Genomic DNA, 19,390 nt, shown 5'->3' with positions numbered 1-19,390 from the left:
TACAAATACCGTCAATGGCAGCGGGATCTTCCGAAGAATACGTAATTGGCTTAATTTGGAAAAGCAATATCATTTCTCACACAATGCCAGAGCAGACGTGAATATTTTTTTTGCCTAAACAGCTGGCCTTGTACTCAGCCAGTTTCATCTCTTTACCCAAACACCTGACACGAGCAGCTGACACTTCATTTATTACCAAAAACATGAATGTTAATCCCAGTACCCCTTTACTGGCCTCATGAAAAATGATGTATATACCATATCTCTTGAGGGGCTCTTTCTTAATGTGGATTTATGAATTACTGTGAAAACCTTCCTGCATCTTATGAATACTACTACTGCTCATTCTCACTTTCTACCATTTTCAGAAGATGATCTTCAATGAGGCACCGTCCAAATGAAGGTTTCTCTTTTTGACGATAAAAAATGGAGGAAGATGATGACGAAACCACAAAAAAGGAAAGAAAAGAAAAGATGGAGGATTGGAGAGAACGTGGAAAAGCAGGCAAGGTACATACGTACGTACTACTACTAGTATGACTGGTCCCAAACAATATAAAATGAGAGGTTTATGTAGAACAGTAGCCGTGTCAAATAGGGGGCAGGGGAGACAAAATGCAGAGGAAAAGCTATTAAAATAATAACCAATCCTGATGAACAAAACCATAGTTTTATGAACTGGCTTGTTTTCTTACAAATTGAATAACTTTTCAAGGCCACCACATTTCCATTGATCTGGAAATACTGTATTAAAGCAACTTGCAAGAATCCCAAATCATTTAGAAGCATTATGCTGCATTTAGTTACCATTGGGACAACTGTCCTATACTAAAACCTTCAGAGTATTTGGGATCAAACTATGAAATGCTGCACTAAATATTTAATTTAAGTGTACATTAGCTAATATTTTCATACTTTTCTCAAAAGATTTTGTAACCAACACACAGTAATCAAATACAAAGCAAACTTGGGGCTTTGCCTGTTACATAATTTGGAATAAGATTTAAATAGCACTGATCCTTATGAGCTGCCATGTTATGGGTGTTTAGGCCTTGTTCAATTTGGATTCCCCAACCTCAAACTGCTGTTTGCAAAAGCCACAAACATTTTGTTACATAAACTACTTGGTGTGTTCACATCTGATTGCCCACTCTGGACCTTATGGCCTGAGGGGAACAGAAAACATGAGGTTACTTCATTTATGGGCTCACACAAGGGCTTCAATGAATATTGGAATATTGTCATGCAAATAGATCTATCCACCCTGAATTTTTTAGGAATTCTGTATAGCATGTCAGTAATACTTGCAACTTGCATTGTAATCAATATTGAACTAAATGTTGAGGAGAGCCTAACCAGGAATTCAGCAAAAGGTGTGTATGGGTGGGGTGTGTACGGGTGGGGTGTGTACGGGTGGGGTGTGTACGGGTGGGGTGTGTACGGGTGGGGTGTGTACGGGTGGGGTGTGTACGGGTGGGGTGTGTACGGGTGGGGTGTGTACGGGTGGGGTGTGTACGGGTGGGGTGTGTACGGGTGGGGTGTGTACGGGTGGGGTGACTATTGAGGGGTTGGGATGAGGGGTTGGGATGAGAGGGAGATTGGGGACGCAATACATGTCATAGTTCTCACAATCTTTGCTTCACAAGATTGTCATCTGAGTGCTCTCAAATACTTCCTCTTTAAGTCCATTAGCTACAAACACCTAATAGTATGACTGGTAAACTGTCTAGCTTAGGCTACCCAGTCGCCATGACTACCTGAATGTTAAGTTCTGATTATTATCAGTAGAAGGCAGATAGTTTAGATCAGTTGTACAATTATGACCATAGCTATAGCAACCTACCTGCACTAATGTACCATCATACAAGTAATGGATATGGATGGGAGGGGAGAGTGGGAGGGAGGGAGGTTGGGGATAAATTTGGGGGGTATAGGTAGCAAGAAGGGGAATATCTTCACCTATGATCAGTTCATTATGTATCTTCAATGTATTGACACAACCATACATATACCAACTTACGGCTATTAGTTCACAATTTCTTTCTGGTTCTATTTTTTCGGTGATCAGGATGGGGGGGAGGAATAGAAATTAGCAGAAGGATCTTCCCAATTCCAACCTTCCATTGCATTAAGATACTGTTCCATATTGGTCTGTTTTAAATCCCCCTTGACTTGAGAGGCAAATAAGGTAATGTATAGTTACAAAGCTAGCCTTTCTTGCATCATCTCATCAATACTTGCACAAAATCATTAATTCATTTTCTGTTTTCACTTGACAAAGTCAAAGAAACAGACCAAACTGTCCAGTAGCAAAAAAATTAAACTTGAACACATTGGTCTGCCTAGAGTCAAATGAAAGATAGGACACAAAATGTGGCTTAAGAACTTGGAATTAACACAGAAATAATGGTTTTACTAACTTCTGCACTCTCCTAAACTGTGCTCTCTCAAACTTATTTTTATCTTTATTATTATTTTTATCTTTTCTTTCTTTTTTCTACTATTTCTCTTTCTTGTTTTCTACAATTTCTTTCATCGGTACAGTGTAATTCAGGTGAATAACAACATCATGTTCTTCTACGTGCTACTACTGGTGTTGCTTCAAATCAATGCTATGAAAACGTTGCATACATTAGGTACCCATTGACGGATACAATTCAGTGTTCAGTTTGGTACACATTCAATACGTCCTGCACTGGTGACACGCAATCGGTTTTCTCTCTCTCACGGTAATATGGCACATGCTTTGCAGCAAGCAATTGCTGCGATATTTGGAGATGCCAAAAATATTTCAAAGCAAAGCCTAAGTTATGAGTTGCCCTAAAGTGATGAAGAAGGCTCCATTATGAGGCCCAGCCTATTTGCAGGTGTCAATTGCATGACGTTCTGAGCAGTCACGCTTGTCAATGATGAATGTACTGTAATGTTAGGTATACATCCAAGCCTACATCTTTGAGTCACACAATATAATGTATGCCTATCGCTGTAACCAACGTTACACGCTTCCTACAAAGATTTCACACATCTTTCTAAAACATTAGAAATTCTGCAAGAAACAGAAATGCACTTTTTTGATACGGTAGTACTAGTATTATCCTATGTATGACTATATAACACTGACAATAACATGTTGTAAGATGCACGATTCATTGGTCTTGCATCAATCTTTAATACGTTGGCAACCTTTTGAGTTTGGGTTATAGAATGCTGAAGTCTGTACCTCATGTGGAAATTGCTGTTGCGCCAAAAGCAAATGATCAAACTCTTTGTAGATTAAAAGAGCAGGCAAGAAATCTGAATATTTAAGATATGTGCAATTTAGAACATATAACAAAATTACCATTTTCACCTTTTTCTCCTCTTCATTATCCTCACATATAAATCAGAATATATGCTAAAGCAGACATTAAGTGAACCACGAACATTCAAAAATAGTTAGTAAATCGTTAAAAAAAAAAAAAAATACTATTCCAAAACGAACTCATTGCATGAAACTGACATTAAAGTTTCCCCCAGAGGATACAATTTGCATCGGAGATCCGTTTCCCATCTTGCCAAAATTTTCCCAAACCGAAAATCCACTGAGAGGTTATCAATTTCTGACCTAAATTCAAGCAGATATCAGGAATCAAGACACAGGTTACATTTTGTGACTAGGGTGGTAAAAACAAACAGATACAAACTGCTCAACAATAAAGAGCTCTGTTAAGTTCTGAAATATGTGAATTTCAAAACCTCTGAGTACCTGTCAATGTTTACTTTTAAAATGCAGCTCAAGAATGCCAACAACCTACTGTTTACTCAAATGCAACCAGCCAAGCACATTCAATATACCACCTATGTATAGCCTACCCCATATTTTTGTGCTTTGCATGAAAACAAAGCATTGACAATCAACTTCCTTCACACATAAAATTCTCAACAGCTCTGATTTCTATTCTCAAGCAATGGAGAGCTACATCAGCAGCTCAGCATTACTTCACTGTGTATAAAGTTTGCCTATCCTTAAATGCAAGGACACCCAGTATGACCTATTACTTTGTATGTGTGCTTCATACAACATATCTTAATTGTGCAATAGCATATCCTGAAGACAGTGCTCAATAATGATCGACCACACCCTCTGTCCTCCCCCCCCCCAACCCCCCAGTCTCTGTTATGCTGTTACCAGGAATGCTGCATTACCCTCCAATTGATTATCATAGGGATGACGTGAATGTTGTCAGAAGCCCTTGTGTTAAAAGGAGTGCATCTTGCATTGCAAGATCAGAATAGTTCTAGATAGGTAGGGCTATTGACTAGGTAATCATAGAAATATGTACTGACAGCTTACCATAATTGCCAGCTCCCACCATGGCTAAATAGAAATTTTGCAATATATGCTTTCAACACTTAATTTAAAAAATGTTGGGGAGGGGGAAAGGGATGAGAAGGGGCATTATGAGTAAATAGTACTTAGGTAGGGCAACAGAAATGCACACTATTATCACAATACCAACTTATCAGATAACCTGAATGAAAGTATATGCAACATAATGTATGGTTTGCTTTATTGCACAGCAGAATCATTTCAGATTTTCAACCTCAATAACTGAAGCGTTTAAGATGCCTGAACATATATACCCCCTTGTGTGAATCAGTGGCTTTAAACTAGTAACCATGAGTTGCTAATCTCACTTCCTGACTCAGTCTAACTAAACAGACAAAGTACTTACAATTATGAAAAGTTAAAAGTAAAACCTCAGAAATACACACTGCACTCTTTAAAAACAATATTGCACAAGAATGAAACTGCAGTCTACAATTTGTTATCTCTTTTAGATCTGTCCTTTGTTTATCCATAAACGAAATGACAGGGAGAACAAATGGTTTGATTAATGAGGGTAAACAATCTTCGATTTAAGCTATTCATCTCTTAGAAAGATTTCTTTCCTAATTAATGGATTTTTCTTTCCACCAAAATGTTTGCCCATGTTAGGCCACACACGTTGGTGCTACATGACTGAGCACTTCTTGCAATGGATGATCAATTCTTTTATCAGAAACCTAAATGAAGAACGTGTTAAAAAATAACAAATTATACAAATTGAACAATTAATAAACGGTGTTTGAACTGTAAAAGCCTCGATGATTCATTGCTCTGTTGGTGAGGGTGACAAGAGAGTATAAGTCTGCGATTATAATATTCAGTTAATCTCATCCTCTAGAACTTAACATCATGTCATGTTTTTTTTTTCTGTTTTAAAGCTTTAACCTACATTTACATTGATTTCAAGTATGTCGTATTCTCAGAATCAGACAGCCTAACTGGTCACATGGGCTGAGGTCCACTTTGCTCTTTTAAAAAATGATTCTGTATTTTCCAGGTGTTTTTGCCATTGCTCATTTACTTACATCTTATGTGGCAGATTTTTCCTTCTTCTTTCTTTCTTTCAAACACAGAGAGGATTCCCAAATCCAATGCCGAGCAAATGCCCACAATGGTATGATTGAGTAAGAATTGGACAGCTACTATCAAACAATGAAACCACTTGAAAGTTTCCAACTGTTCCAAAGGGACAGGTTTTCATATACAAACAGAACATATATGAAATCGTAGTGAGTTGGAAAATCCAGCAGAGTGAAATAACTTCCAGCCTCCAACTGGATTTGAACCCGGGCCTCTGGGCACGCTAACCATAAATATATAAAATATATATATAAAAGGCTTGTATCATTAATGTGTGTGATAATTGTATTGCTCTATACAGATGTACAATACAGAATGGTATTGCTGATCATATAACTACAAAGGTATGTTAATCTGTTGTTTACTTGATTTAAAAGTATCATTTTGGTCAGTAAATCAATGGAATAAGCGCAATAGTCATTTTTGCCAAAGGTGAATTCAACATAAGTTTATGATTATGATATCCTACCAAATTCCTGCCTACAAGTCGATAAGGGCCTTCAAGCCACATGGCTTTTACTTAGTAGCAACTCCTGTTAATATATAAATATACTGTACAATTTTCACTAACTTTGGAAAATCCATGCAGAAGGCTTGCACGTGCACTGACTTCCACGCGAGCACTTTATTGGAACGCATTCCAACTTTAGTTTGTTAATTTTTCATAATATAATCTGTTGCAGAATTAAAAAAATCTCTTGTACTTTCTTGGAAATTCCTGAGACAGCAAGTGCAGATCAGATATTTTTGGTAAAATTCACTATGATACTGAAGTGGTATTTATCTATTTACTCCTATAGTATGTATATGTGTCTGTTTCAAAGGGAAAAGGCAGCAATGGTCATCCTGTACTCCTTCCACACCCCTGCAGGATTTTTGCTATATATTATATTTATTATACATTATTTATACATATATATTATATCATATGCTTCAGAAAAGAGAGGTCCGTGAATGTTACAAGGTTAAGTTTGAAGAACAAAAGTGAAAAATTCTTGTATTTGCCATTATTATTTGGTAAATTAAGATGTAAAGAAACATGCATCCATGTACTTCAAATTGATGGGAATTCACTTATTTGTAAACTGTGTTAATTGTCTGATCTTCTACCATGATTTCTGTGGAATTGATAGATTGCAGGTCTTCAAGAACTTCTGGTCAGAGCATTAAGGTCAGTTAACAATATTGTATGAGGCATTAAGGCCATTGAATTGACTGAGCACTGTTAAACATCACACCATCCATTGAAGTAATCATCAAAGCAATGACAACCAGAACGTGCATGGCCTCTGTATCCTCCACCTTCCCCTCCAGCCCCCCCCCCCATCTCCAACAGATCCACTGCATCAACACACCTCGTTTATACTTATCCTGGACATAAGCGCAATTAAACAACATTACATTGATCAAACTGTGTGCATAATCGATCAGATAGATGCTCTAAATAACAGGAAGGCTAAAAAACTCTACTTAGTAACATTCTTGAACCTCTTGATGAAGGTTCGAGGGAAATTCCCCATCCCAAATAATCACATTCTCCGATCAGTATAGAAATCGACAAACTAAGAGTTCTTATTGAGCGAGGGACTTGCCACGTTGTGGTACATGTACTGTATAATACAATGAACAGTCCATTAGGATCACCATGCAATGCAATCATTACAGTGTTTAAGCCCAGATTTGCTTAATACTGTGCTCCAATTTCTGATTAGCAAAGAGAACTTAGTTAAGACTGTGAATATTGAGTGTGGACTGCAGTTGACTTGGGAAAGGAAATTGCTCAACTATTTTTAATGAGTACCAGCATATCTGGCAACACATGTTTGCAGAATGTAAATGAATCTCGCTACACGTATTTCTACACGTAAACTTGAGCTTACAAATACTATGAGTGATCCTTCAGACGTTCAACAACAAAGTATATTACCTTACGGATAAATTTGGTACTTGCGTCAACCAACGTTTAATAATGGCCAGAAACATGGCACTGCTCAAAACTAGTGATCTTGCCCTTCAATTCACTTCTGCCAAGAGGTATAGATACAAAACATTCTGCTGGTTGCATTCTACTTGGAGTAGCAATGCAAACATACAGCACACTGACTGACTCGTTCAGTTCAATAAGGATGCTCACAGCCAGTTTCTGTTCTTTCCGATATGAAAAGAATCAGTCGCAAATTTTTTTCTACAGACTTGATGAAGCAACGGAGTCAATAAATCCTGCTTTAGTTTCCCCCCCCCCCCCTTCTTTTAGTTTTGTGCTATCTCGTTTTGTCAGGCCGTCTGTCGCTACGATCTTTCATAGCTCCATATTGCACCTAGAACATATATAGAAAATATGGTCCAAAAATTATAAATTTTCTAGTCTACATTTTTTTTCTCCAGCCCTATTAAGTGATTAACAACATCCATTTGGTCTGAACGCAATGTACATGTTAATGGTGATGCGAGTAAGATTTATTCTGTGAATTTATTGGCTAACTCTTTCCAATTTTTCACAGCATGAACTCATAAGTCATAACAACGTATAGATCCGGAGAAAGCTCTCTCAGCCACAGAATAATTAGTTATTGCAGTGTCCTAGATATGGATCTAAACGCCACTGTACACATTCTCAGTCTGCTCTGTAAATTTTATCTGAATATGAGCTAGTGCCTGTCAACATCTTAGAAGGTCATCCCTGTATTAAACCGACATAACACTTCAATCCTACTCAACCCTCAGGCTAACAAATAGCCAAAACATTTATCATATTCAATGCTTCATTTTAACTCAAGATAGAATTGCTGTACACCATTCTGATGGAGAAAATGTGCTCCCTTTCGGAAGCAAATCTGACATTTTCAAGGAATGTATTTTATCCTGTCCATCATCATAACAACACAACTCTTTAAAATGATCTTCACAAAAAACAAAAAAACAAAAAAAAAACAGAAATAAAGACAAAAGCAAAAGACAATTCTAGATTCACAATTTATTTACTTCACATTTTTCACATGAGAAAAGGGGGAAAAACGACAAATTGATTATCGTTAACAAAGCGAAACATAACGTAAAGTAAGCTTTCAATTAAAGTTACTTATGAAACTGCTTTAGAAAAAAGAACATGAACCTGATTCCTACTAATGTAGCAGTACAATCCAATGCTAATTATATTGTTGGATGGTTAGCCTAATGTTATCATCTTCCTAAAAAAAAAAAAACATTTCATTGGAAATATAAATATTCCTCTTTCATGTTTGCCTGCCTTGATGAGAAAGATGAAAACTTAGTTTGCAGGAATGTATGATGAAATTGTCACACCAAATATGGCATACATTTACATCATTTTTATTTTGCACATAACAGAAGTTTGTAGAAAGTGTGCAAAATATTTTAAGTAACTTAAGCTTTTGGTGTTTCTGTGTAACAATGCATTCACCCCCCCCCCCTCCATTCCCCTCCCAAGTTTAGTCTGTCAAGCAACCCAAATTTCAGTGAGCTCAAGTTCCTAACAAGTTCTGTGGGTGATTTTTCTCAGTTTATTTACTCCTACAATGTTGCTTCCATTGTATTTGGTGTCTGGTCAAATTTGATAATTACATATCTCTGTTATTCTTAATGCTATTCAGGATTATCATGAGAGCAAAGAAAATAAGTTTTGACAACACTACCCATACAGTATTCCAGCACACTCGAATATAATGCAGATTACCTATAAAAACATCTTTCTTGGACATACCTTTGCACATAAAACTTAAAATTATCTTTCAGAGTTACTTTACTCATATATACCAAATATATACCAAATGCCTAATACTGTAGCTAAGGATCAAATTAACAACAACAAAATTTAAAGTGATCTAAGAGTCTAATGAAGCAGGACTAAAAACTGGTGAGAATAAACACCAAATGATATTTGTCACAATCGTTGCCAGGCAAACTTTGTAAGAATAAATTGTCTGCCCATTTGACTATCGGCCTAGTGTATGCTTGGCATGGCTGACATCAAATTTGCAAATATATCTGCACTGAACTTTAAAAAATGTTCAAGCAATTGGCCTAGGCCCCTATTACGTAACACAATTTAAATTCTAATGAGTAAAGTTTTCACAAGTGTACTGTTTAAAGTATAATCTCCACATGTATTCTACAGATATCTTGACATGTGACATGAAGGTGACTCTTTTGAGTTACTGTCTAATGCTTCAACTACTTATTTTCCCTTTATCAAACATTTCTAGTTCTGTTTCATATTTTAGTTGGGCCAATCCTTGGCCTCCTGCATCGGTAACTAACACAACTTCCAAAAAGCAAAAGGGGCTGTTATGTGGCATCAGCCTATGCCTTAACATAATGTGGCCTCAGCTAGACATATTTTTGTACTTTTGGTTCAATTTACTGAACATCTCACTATTTCTAGAGGCAAGCTTGCAAGTAGCAAATATGGGTTCATACTAGTATTACTATTAGTTACTAGGCCTAGCCTAACTTTGTCTAGCCTAGTAATAGTATTATAAATTTGAATTGGTACTCAGATTTTCTAGTTTGCTATTCCATAAATCGGAAAAACCAACATCTCCACAAGTTTGACTTAAAATAAGTAGCAATTGCATTTGGGTGCAAAACAACAGTTCCTCCCAATCCCCTGAACAACTTTTGACAATTGTTACTGAAAACTTGTCTCAAGGCCTGCATTAAACTACTCAGCTGCCTCTCATTCTCAACGATGGTATTTGTTAGCCTATGTTGTGACGGCGGCGCATTGTGAACTCTCACTGTACTAGTATGTTGACTAGCCTAACGGACATGTCAAAAAACTTTCCGTTTCTTTTTGTACAAATTACAATTGTCGAGAAGATTTTACAATATTTCGAGGAATATATGTTCCTTTATTTACTTGTTTATCTTAGCTAGTTGCTTAACTCAGTAGAAACACTAGCTATTCAACGTTCCTTGTAGTAACGGGCTAGGCCTAACTTAACCTCCTGGAGGGGAACATAAAGGTTGCCGGGCTTATCGGCCAGACATTATGACCAGTAGCCGCAGACAGTTATCCACACAGACTTCTGTGAGTCACTCATCCCACATGCGTCTGATAACTTACTCATCAACAATAAGTCAACTTCATATTTTACCCACAACAGTAGCCTCTTATTATCAAAAGTAAGCCGTAAAAAGTTTGTAAAACTCACCCTGTAGACGAAGAAATCCTTCACCATCCGGTTTCGCCTCCCAGACTTTCAAGAAAAGCGATTTGAAAGTTGTCAACGATGATCATGGTTTCATACCTCTCTTAACAGGTATCGGTGTATTGTTTTGCTAATTAAAATTCCTTCGGCCGAGAATTGATGGATCAATAGCGTCTGCGGTGTCGGCTTTTGTCAGTAGCCGGTTGAACTTTTCAATTAAAATATTTATTTCAAAATGCATTTCAGTATAATCTTCACGTATATTTTTTGAAACAGGCAGCTCTTGCATATAAAAGCGCTGCACAGTAAAATATGATAATGTTTGACAATTTCTTTTATTCGATATGGCGGTCGCCCATAGGCCTATGCTACCTGGACAGTATAGCTATACATGTGATTAATTAATTGGCGCGTAGGAAGAAGGTCAACGAAATATCAAATACTCTATTATGAATATGTGTAAGGATATGTTAGTGCGGCAAGTTTGGAAACTGGAACTACATGTCACCGAAGATTCAAGCGAAACTGTTTTAAACTAGTATCGGCCGAACAGTTCGTTCCGTGTATTTGTACACCTTATTTACAGTGTACCAGTGCGAGGATGTAAACAGATTTTTATCAGTTTTTGTCAGCATTTAAGCTTTTGGAAGTACGGATGATAATGTATAATGGAGTGAGGGACATAGGGAGAGGCTTAGGACGGAGCGACTCCTGTCGCTCGATCTGCCTCTCCCACCCACCACTCAAGCTTCCCCCAAACATTGTCCCAGTCTATCAAGTGAATATTTAAGAGCCGAAACCCGGATATAGACAAGGGATCAAATATCGATTACCAATATCCGATATACATCGACAGGATCAGTGTTCTGGTGATTGCTCCGTGCTGAGTTTGGTTTGCTTGTCAGTTTAGCAGTCTGAGGATATTTAGGCCTCCTGATAACAAATTGAAAGTATAGGCTATATATACAGAGTCGTCGGTTTCAGTCTGTGGTGCCTACGCTACGGCACCTTGACAACCGTAGGATTCTTTTGGAAGCTCGTGACCTATTACAGATACTAAAAAATATCGTGTTTCACTGCCTAAAGGTACCTTCAGACAAATTCCAAATATCCATCAACGTATGATTCACCCATTATGCTTGATCATCATGTTCAAAGATGCCGAGTTGAACGTACTTCCCCTTTAAATTGACTGTGTCAAGAAGCAAGGCCCTTATTAAGAACTCACAAGTGGGGCCAATTTCAAACTGTATGAACCTTGACCCACGAAATAATATTATTCATGAAATGCAGGGGATTGTCCACGGGGTTGTCAATGTTCAGTCCCGGCCTTTCATTGAGACGGAAAAGGCTATTTGCCCCGTTTTCGAAGTTAATCTCGGATTATTCCATTCATGAAGTTGATATTTTCCATTGAAAACACCGTCTGGTATTTACGTGTAACACCATTAGACCCGATGGCAGTCAGGATTTGAAGACCAATCCCCGGAAAAATAAAGTTAGTATTATGATATGGAGGTAGGCTGTTAGACGTGTTGTACCAAACAGTATCAGGTTTGGCACAGTCCATTCTTCTGTCCTTCTGTTTATTAAACTATTGACCCTTGAATCAAATCCCTATATATATGGAGGGCGGTTTGTCAGTTAATGGAGCCCGTATAATGTAGCTCTCTTTTGTGTATCAAGGGATAGAATATTTTATGAGCCATGTGATGACCGGCATAAGAGGGGGACGGTGTCCAAGCTTTCCATATTTTTCACAAACACGGCAAAAATCAGGTAAATTGAAAATAAAATATTGAGAAATGTTGATCTAATTTTGCTAGTAGATTAGAATTAACTTCGGACCACTACTGGGGATGGCTCGAATAAGGGGGAGGGGGGGGATCACCGGGTTAACACGGCTGGAGGGCTATAGTCCCGATTCCCATGTTAAAAAGGCCCCAGTTCAAAGTCTTTGACGTAACCATGATGCATGTAGGCGTTAGCCAGAGGGCCGAAGGGACGCAATAGAGAGAGAAAACAGCTTCATAACTAGTGAACCCCAATCCCCAGTGCAGCTTCATTAGTAAATGAAAGCATACAAACTGCTAACCTCAGGAGAGCAGATACACAACAAATAACTCATTGATCGAAGGGGAAAAGTCTTCTGAGTCCAGCTTCGAACTCATTAAAGAAGGAAATTCTTCCTTATGTCACTTTTGCATTACTCTACGCCCCCTTCCTGCTCCATATTAATAATGACAGTGAATATGTTGACTTCCAGCATAAAATAAATGTTATTAGATGACAGACCATTAAATATAGCATTGATATCACTATACAGACTGTACATTTGAGCACGGTACCATTTTAGTTTTCGAGATATTACTCAATTTACAATCGGTAGCTTTTCTAGAGTGGAATGCAACCGTATCCCTTTATCAGCTTCTTATATTAGAAACATACAAAAATGAAAGTAAGCGAGGTACGTTTTGGTCTAAAACAAACTCGTCAAAGGAAAATTGAGCGTCGAGTTTTCTCACTCAGTGTTTTAGTGGCGTCTTGCTAACAATCTTAGATAAAGTTGCCGTTATATAGTTGCGTTAACAATGAGGCTTGAATGGGGCGGGGGGGGGGGGGGGTCGGGGAGGCAAGTACAAACGTCAACCATTGCTCTTAAAGGTCCTCGTTTGCCCATACGTTCGACTCTTTTCAATGTCTGGCAATAATTTAGAAAGGTTATGATCCACAGAAATGTTATTTGGAAAACTTTCGCAATTTTAGTGTGTTAATCAGTGCAGGGTTTAGGGTGGGGTCAACAGGGCCACGGCCCCGACCCCCTCCCAAAATAGTTTAGCCCCCACATTCACAGTACATTATGAATGTAATTCTTCCATTCACAGTACATTGTCAATTGTAGCAGTAATTATAATCGAGATTCCGTCCATTACTAACATCAAATATTCTAAATTTCAAGACCTCCAAGCCAACTCTATTTCAACACGAATGACGTCATCGTTATGCTTGAACTATAGCATGATTTGGAAAATTTCAAAATATATATCTCCCCCCCCCCACCCCGTGTTTCTCAAAAATAACCATTACGTCATGTCAATTAGGTCATAATTAGTAGTAAGTTTTATCACGGACAGTGTGCATGAAGTGACGGGGGGGGGGTAGGAGGGAGGGAGAGAGGGGGAAGCATAACGAAATTGGGGAGAAGATATATAGATACGAGCAGGGGACGGGAGGGATGCAGTGAGGAATGAGACTGGCATTAATCACTCATCCGTGCTGCTCCTAAATAGAGTCAAAAAATCAAATAATTATCACTCCTTTGAAAATTCAGGAGCATTTTGACATCATTGTTCTCATTGAGAGATTGTCTTATTGAACACTCTTCGATGTCTGTGAAGGATATGGATGCTAACAACATACATCTGGTCACTAAAAGCAAGTTATAGGATACTGAAAGTTGGGGCCAGCACTGATGACTATAATGCTCATGTTTTCGACTAATTACAAAAGATGTATTAAGAGCAATCATAACGTTGGACATTGGCGCACTTTTTCTGTACTATATACCCTATACGCCCCTCCCCCGATTCAAAGGTCAAATAAAGCACAACAGGGTTGAATTTTATAATAAGGTTAATATGTAAGTTTCTGTCTTGTTCGTATAGTTACTTATTTATCACCATCCCACCTGTGCATGTCTATGTCAGCTCGACACAGATAGCAGGTGGGCTATACAACTCTTATATTATATCTATGTAAGTATATAGTCTGTTCATGGAGTTGCACGGCATCATCGCAAAATTTAGTTGCATGACCTTTGACCACTGATGTTATTTATTTTCCTCACGGAAGCACAACAGTCCATGAATAATGGGCAATGTGCAGTAGACAAATTTTTAACCTGATAAACCGTTCGGTTTTAGGAGATGTTTGCAATCATTTGTTTTAACCGTTCGCCTCCATTGACCTCATGACCTTTGACAGTTTACATTAATTGACACACACGGACACGTATCCGACATGGCTGGTAACAGTTTTAATTTACCATTTGAAATCGTCATAATAGCCGAAAGAACATTTTGTTAACTTATGGTCTTTAAACTCTGACCTTTATCCATGTGGCGTCATACGTCGAAGAGTCACAAGTCCATCGGGTTTATGGTATAAAAGAGTTCCAAACTGCAGACATGCACTTTCCCTCATGCATTTGGCTAATTGGCTTGGCGACCTTTGTAGTTTTACTTTAATGTGGATCCAAAACATTGCTTTAAACGACCAAGAATGCCGACGATCAGCTATTCTTGGGCTCTTTCAATTAAGATAAGCTGCCGTACATAGTACACAACATGTCAATAATATTACAAAACACCACTGAATGTAGGGACCTAAATAGTGATGAACACGTGTATAAATAAAGTGAGTCTAATTAGCGGCGCGGAGCCTTTCTAGCACTAGCCATGTCTGTTTTGCTACTGGCTTGGGTTGATACTCTCTGGAGGTTCCATCTCAATTTTTAGTATTTTAAATTCCACGTATTTGGCGGGGTTTTTCCTCAAATTGTAGAGGGGAGGCATAGTTTGGCAAGGGGAATCTTACTCTTCGCCACATTCGTTTCCCATGCCTTTGGTCCCGGTAGGCAGTGAGTGCACAGTTTTTCGTCTCGGCAAGTAAACTTAAGTGTTGTTTCGGAAGCCGTCAATGAATTTGTCTGAGATTTATTTCATGGTTCGAAACATGACTCGATCTAAGCCTGGAGAAATACAATGATCTCACTGCTTCAATTAAAATTGATAAGTTCAGTTTCCGAATACCGTTTAAAGGCCCCGGACGAGTAGATCGTAACGTGCGGAGACTTAACATTTGTGTGGGAAATTCAGCCACGACAGTGTAACATTACACACTTATGCTAACTTAATTGCTATGTTGAAGAACATTTATTAAGACAGAGGTTGTCAACATCACACATCACAATCAACCCGAAACATTCGAATGCCTTATTTGACCAAAATGATTAGTCTTATTAGGGGCCCTAAGCTGAAATCGCAGTTACAATCTCGGCACGAAATTAATCCATTAGTCGCGCACTGTGGCAATCAACTCCGGTTGCCCGGTCTGAACGACATGCGCACACAGCCAAGTGCCAAGTTGAAGAATTTGCATATCCCCTAGATCGATAAAAGACACTGCAAGACCCTTTTAGAGTGCCCCAATGCTAATTAACTTCCCTCTACAACTGTAGCTTATAAAGCAGCATCGCGCTTACCTTGAAGGAGTAGAAATACCCTGTCGTTAAGCAGTAAAATGAATGGTGCGTTCTTAATTAAACTGACTTGTTTGCTTAAAGGAGTGTACAAGTAATTAATCTGACGGAGTTTTTGATAACGATGGAGGGGTTTGACAACATGGATGGTTTACTTTCAGATCTTTATCAACTTGGCCAGTTGTTGACATTTGAAATATAGCCATATTCTTTTTTTATTTCACATTGCTTTTATTATATGCTTATTAGGTTTGTCTTCCAGATATATCTTGATTGATCATTTATTTACAAGGGAGAAGAAACCTGCACGTAAGTTGGACGTGGAAAAGAATACTGTAATAGATCTTCAATCATAGCAGCATTTTGTTTATCATGGCAGAAAAAAATTAATGTATATGGGAGAAGTATCGCCATGTTTCTTTTAGTAAACGGAAATCGTTGCTAAAGTTCAAAACCTTTGAAAACGAAACCAAATCTCGCTGTGCATTAAAGCTTCAGGTTCTTTCGAGATAACATTTTCTTTCTAAACTCATTACTAAACTCATTGTACTTAAAAATATGTAAAACAGCGGATGTAATGTAATGTAGCCTACTGCACATTATCTTATAATCAGTTCCTTTCTTTCTTACCACACGTGCATGGAGAGGGAAGTACTATCGGGGGAGAGGATACCTTTAACAAAACTGAAAGTGAAAGAGTTTTGGAATTTCTTCCCACCAAATTTAGGTGGTATTGTTATGTCTAGGGGACAATATTGGCTTATGAGCAATTATTCATGCAAACCAGTATGTATAATATAAAGTTCATCAGTAGTTACGTATATGTAACATATACCACTCACCATGCTGATAAACCATACAGATCAGGGAGCTAATGGGAGTTTGTTCGCCTATAGCAGAATGAGGCTACTGATATTACCTACGCCTCACTTTATACTACAGTCAAAACCGACCATAGAGACCCATAGTTTGTAGCTATCATATTATACAATAAACATTGCGTAGGCGACATCTATATGATGTTGTTGTGGTATCATTTGGACGACTCTTTACCTTAGCATAAATAGGAATCAAGGTCTTGCTTTGAAGTAAAGGGCCTGATGAGGGGAGGGGTGGAGGGAGCAATTCATCATAGGCCATCTCGAACATAACAATATCTATAAATGGATGGGAGCGGGAGGGGGATCAAGGTCTTGCTTTGAAGTAAAGGGCCTGATGAGGGGAGGGGAGTTGGGAGCAATTCATCATAGGCCATCTCGAACATACCAATATCTATAAATGGATGGGAGCGGAGGGGGGGGGGGGGCATTGGGTAAAGGTATGTCCACTGGTCGCTGAGATGGGTGGTATCCTCCGTTTCATATTTACAGATATATGTTCATACACATTAGTGATAGTGCTGGTACATATACGTTATCAATAAGAAGGATAAAGAGGCACCGTGCGGTATTTCAGCAAGCCTCATCCACCTCTTGACTGTAGCAACTTGACACATGCAGGCTTCGACAATAATATCAAGCTGTAACCCTGGCAACAACAAGGAATTTGTCAAACCTCTTTCACGATCATGCTCACCGATCCCACACCCTCCGCCTTCACATCCAAAGTTGTGCGGTTGACTATACTTTTCGAAATAATCGAAGTGATTGCAAGTTTCTTGTATTCCGTCACCGTGCAAGCCTTAGTGTGTTCCATTATAACACAGAATGAGACTTGAAAGGCCACCAGTTCCCCTTATCCACCCCACCCCCCCCCCCCGACTATGCTAGAAATACAAATAACGGTCATAATCAGACCTAAACCAGAATTTCAGTACTCCCTAACTCAAGGCAACTATTTTTAAACGCTTCTAATGTCTGTCGCCGATGGAAATTGATTTAAAAGGACTTTAAACCTCTGAACCGAATTTCTGTAAAAAGATAATAATTTCATTTCATGTTTAATTATAATTTGTGTTTTTTTAAAGTGGGTTACATGTAATGCTGTGATCGAAGATTGCAATGGTAAATGACATGTTTTATTCTGCCGGGTCGATTTAATTCTAATCAATAAAAAAAAAATCTGAATTTAATTAAGACTGACTTTTAACTTTGATTTCCTTTCTATGAATTAACTTAATTGAACTTGTTTACATACATGATTCACGTAAGTATGTTTCCACATGTCACAGTGACGTCATTGCGAACATGCCACCTCTTTATGACCACCGTATCATAAGACTAACCCCTAAACTATCACGAATTCAAGTAACTTTAATATCTTTCTTAAATTTAGTGCACTGTTAGATGTGAAATATATGAACCTCTCTACTATTAGCCTAAGAAAGAAATAACTTCTCAATGGACCGGTCCTCCTTAACAAATTGAAGTTTCACTTATCTTTTGTCATTTTCTTTGTGTATCGCCTTCAAAAAGGTTTCACGGTTTATAGATATTCACCGGCGACGAGGACATTTTCAGGGAGGAACATGATCGAAGAATTCATTCATTATTGGAAACTATGGAGACAGTATGCCCTGCCCCGAATGTATTCTACAAAAAGGGACTTTCTTTATTACATATAGACAAAAATTACGTGAAAAGACTGAGGATGTTGAATGGAGTTCTCCCCCTCCCCCTGCCCCCCCTCCACAACCTTCCCTCTCCCGTGTCTACGCTACTATAGCCCTAAAGACCGTTCAAGTACAAGTTCCGCTTTCAATCTTAGTTGTGTATATAATATTCATACACCGCGGTTTGTTTTACACTTCAAAAATATGAAAACATTTGAGATTTACTTCAAAGGAAAATATTGTCATTGTGTTGCAATGCATACACACATCATTCGTGTTATACAGTGCGAAGAAGAGCAATGTATTTGCTCACTTCACCCCCCCCCCCTCGGCCCATCCCCGTCCCTCTCCACCACCCTCACTTCTCCACTCCTTGAGTTTACAAAATAACACTAAATTATCCGACGTAGCTGTAAACAAGTTCATTCTGTGCGAGCCATGTAGAAATTACTTTCAATTCATTTCTTAAAAGGTTGTTATCAGCATGTCGTTGAGCACCGTATACAAAAGATCCACATATATTACACGCTGCCTATAGGCTATAGCTTCAAGGTAGAGAACTAGAGTGTGGTTTAGCATTAAACGTGTATATTGTTGCCATTGCTTTAAAAACAGAGTAAACACCATTCATACTGGTATACATGGAACAATTCATTGTACTAATCGGAATGCCTTAATTAAGTTGATTCAATGCATATATTTTGTACAATGGAAGGTATTGTCCATATCGCATGTAGTCTATATAATCACATGGTAGGCTAACTATTACTTCACGAGCACTTTGGATTCCTAACTATAAATAGGCCTATCATCTTCAGCATTATATGATGGTAAAATTTCAAGGAAATAAATCGATTTGGAAAAGAAGTAATCAAACGCGTTCTGTATTCAATATTGCACAATATCATGAAGTGATTAAATAAGTTGATCCGAAAGCGAAGGCTAATTTTAGTTTCCAT

The 19,390-nt window shown here is 38.2% G+C and overlaps 1 protein-coding gene and 1 long non-coding RNA gene across 5 annotated transcripts in view; one reads left to right on the top strand and one right to left on the bottom strand.

Moving 5' to 3' along the window:
- The window catches only part of LOC139965715 (uncharacterized), an 88,882-nt gene extending 82,141 nt beyond the window's left edge, over positions 1-6,741 (top strand). The window contains exons 2-3 of the long non-coding RNA XR_011792368.1: positions 369-510; positions 5,443-6,741. This is a non-coding gene — a long non-coding RNA (uncharacterized lncRNA). The remainder of the gene's footprint in view (positions 1-368; positions 511-5,442) is intronic.
- The window catches only part of LOC139965699 (zinc finger homeobox protein 3-like), a 205,032-nt gene extending 193,628 nt beyond the window's left edge, over positions 1-11,404 (bottom strand). Inside the window, exon 1 of one of the 4 annotated variants that reach the window (XR_011792363.1) lies at positions 10,624-11,404. The gene's annotated coding sequence lies outside the window, so the exon portion shown is untranslated. Of the gene's footprint in view, positions 1-7,376; positions 7,627-10,623 lie in introns of those variants that run through there. The other 3 variants (XR_011792362.1, XM_071968327.1, XM_071968329.1) reach the window with 3 other exon arrangements.
- Positions 11,405-19,390: the final 7,986 nt, after the last annotated feature.

This window comes from Apostichopus japonicus, chromosome 3, assembly GCF_037975245.1.
Source record: "Apostichopus japonicus isolate 1M-3 chromosome 3, ASM3797524v1, whole genome shotgun sequence".
Taxonomy (NCBI): domain Eukaryota; kingdom Metazoa; phylum Echinodermata; class Holothuroidea; order Aspidochirotida; family Stichopodidae; genus Apostichopus; species Apostichopus japonicus.
This window is presented reverse-complemented; position numbering and strand designations above follow the sequence as displayed.